Here is a 3121-nt window from a genome sequence, read left to right as displayed (position 1 = left end):
AAGGGAGGGCATCTTTTCCACCCTCCGCTGGATCCTTGCCTGGTGATACTGCTGACCGCCACCCCCTCCCAACCCCCCTCTCTCTCTCTCTCCTTGCCCCTCTCCCCTCTCTCTCCCTATTGTCTCTCATCGTGTCTATCGAAATGAGAACAGAGTCTTTCCCCAGCCCCTCCTACCCTCAATAGGGGAAGTCCCCTGATCCGCAAAATGCCTTTAGCTTTTCCACAATGAAGGGGAAATCCCTGAACTCAGCCCTTTCACCAGAAGAGATGGATCTCCGATGTCACCAGTGCACAGGTTGTTCCTCCAAATTTATAACAATCACGATAATTCATTCTAGAGTGTATGAAACTTCCCTTCTACAAATTTATTTATTAACAATGCTTCCTGTATCATAGGTCAACACGTTTCTGATTATTGTGCGAGAAGATATTCATGATATTGGAGATTTCAAAGTTTACTACACAGTCGTAATGTGTAAAGGTTTTCATTCAAACATGTTAAAAGATATAAACTAGTCTGCATGCACAGACCCTGATTGAAACTTTGATCAACAAGAGTGTCTCCACGCAAAGACTAGCACATACAAAACTTGCTGTTTCAATTCCTGAGCGAGAGGGCCTTCAGGACACAAGGCATGTGAGCACAGCAGACTAGATATGAACACTGTCTAGACTTATCGTTTTTCGTATAATTGAAACATGAGACCAGGGGGAGCGATTTCATTTAACAATATAGTCAATGATTTTCACTGACCATTGCAATTACTTTTCCTGCATCTGATTAAGTATAGAAATCACTGGCAAAACTTTTAAAGGACAAGTCTATACCACAACAAATCCAACAAGCATAACACTGAAAATCCCATCAAAATTAGATGTAAATTAAAAAAAGTTATGAAGCTTACCTTAATTTCATTAAACAGATATGTGCGCATCCTGGTCAGTATTCAAATGAGGGGACTGATGACATCACCCATATCTCTTTTGCTTTCATTATGAAATATGAAACATATTTAATTTTATCCCCATTGTCAAAGTTTAATTCCTCACTGAACATGTGCAATTACCATTATTATAATATTGTGTGGTTCAGTCAAGTTAGTCATTATTGTCAAATATGTAAAAACTTAAATATTGTATAATTCAAACAATAAAAAAAACATAAGAAATAGTGAGTGAGGGTTATATTCGATTCTCTCATTTTATATCACGGAGTTGTGCATATAACTGTTTTGTGAAAAATACGCGAAACTTGGAAATGTGATAACTTTTATATTTACATCCGATTTGGGGGTCAAATATCGTCGGGAAGTAAAATTAAACATTGGGAAGGCCTGAAAGTATAACATTATCTAATATCATTACAATTGAGCATAGTGAATGAGCCTTTAACTTAAGAAGTTGCCATCAGTTGTTTCAAATTATAATAGTTAAAGAGATAGGATCACTGGCGTAAATCCGTGTTGAGGGGTGGGGGGGATGACTGAAATATTTTGGCATTTTTTTTGCAATCATGTTTTTATATATGCAAGGAATTGTAATTGATATGTCCACAGTGGCGTACCGTGGGTCACGGCATTGTGGGGGCACCAGCAAAATCTTTGAATCACTGAGTGAGCGCGCGAATCGCGCTCAGTTGCTAGTTATTCTGACCTAATAGAGACATTTTAAGGACAATGTCATTGAACGGATATGTATCTCATTGATCAAATTATGCGAGCGCGAAGCGCGAGCTGATTTTTTTTAATATTCACACCTAAAAAGGGACATTACAATCAAATTTGCGTAATCATGATAGTTACCTGTCTCGCTTAACAATGCGAGCGCGAAGAGCGAGCTGAAATTTTCGTATATTTTGACCCTAAACAGCGAGATTTTAGGGAATATATTTTAGGAATCCATTAAGAGTATGCATATCTCACCATAGTCATCTAATGCGAGTGCCAAGCGCTTGCTGATTTTAGTAGAATTACATCTGAACACATGAAACACTTTTTGTAGTCATTGCAATCATGATTATCATACGCATCTCACTAATCAAATATTGCGAGCGTGAAGCGCGAGCAGAAAATTTAGATAAGTTAGATAATTCAGACCTGAAGTGGGGCATTCTAAGGTTTCTTTGTAGGAATTAACTTGGACCATACGTATTTCATTAACCAAATGAGGCGAGTGCGAAGCGCGAGCTGAAAATTTTTGATATTCAGATCAGAAAAAGGGACATTTTAAGGACTGATTTTAGGAATTCATGAAGAGCAGACATATCTCACCAATCCACTAATGCGAACGTAATCACGGACAGGAAATGTTTTTATATATACGAAGACCTTAACATGGGGCAATCACTTTTTGAGTCATGTAAAAGAAGCATAGGCCTATGTCACTACATAAAACAATGATAACTCAAGTGCTAGGAAATATATTTGGTTTATATTGACTTGAAAAACGGGATGTTTTAGTACAACAGGATTATATATCTCGTTGAACAGACAATGCGAGCACCAGGAATAATGAAGACGTAGGCCCTGCTGGGCAAATTATGTTTAATAAAGTTATGATAAAAATGTTTCTTATGTAATGTAACATAACATAATTATAATATAATATAACATTATAATGAATAATACTTTCTTCTTTCCCACTACGTTTCTTTTCCTTTCTCCCTCTTTTATCTTTTTCCCCATTTCCCCGGGGTTTTTTTGTCAGCCGATGGGGGGAGCATGTGCCTCCCATGCCCCCCCCCCCCCCACCGTAGTTACGCCACTGTATGTCCATATGGCAAATACCCCTCCAATATTATTATCTTTTTACCCCATGATGGTTTAATGGTTTTATTAGAGATTACATTCAAAATTTTTTGACATTCCATCTTAATCCCTTCCCAAAGACATTGATGAATTGGAAGAAACGGGGGTTTCTCTTCAATGTTATAATAAGGACATAAGTATTTCGTTTGGAAATGGTGAACTGGCTCTTTATTTGCATTTTATGATTCAATAATATTGTTTTATTTGTTAAGCGGTATTTTAGGAAGAATTTTCACCAATAAAACAATTATCTCTTGTGATTTTTTTTAAATTTCTTTCGTAAAAAGTGGGGGGGATGATTGTACAGGCCAT

The sequence above is a fragment of the Lytechinus pictus genome, chromosome 1 (assembly GCF_037042905.1).
Source record: "Lytechinus pictus isolate F3 Inbred chromosome 1, Lp3.0, whole genome shotgun sequence".
NCBI classification, from domain to species: Eukaryota; Metazoa; Echinodermata; class Echinoidea; order Temnopleuroida; family Toxopneustidae; genus Lytechinus; species Lytechinus pictus.
The sequence above is the reverse complement of the archived record's forward strand: the minus strand, read 5'-3'. Positions refer to the sequence as shown.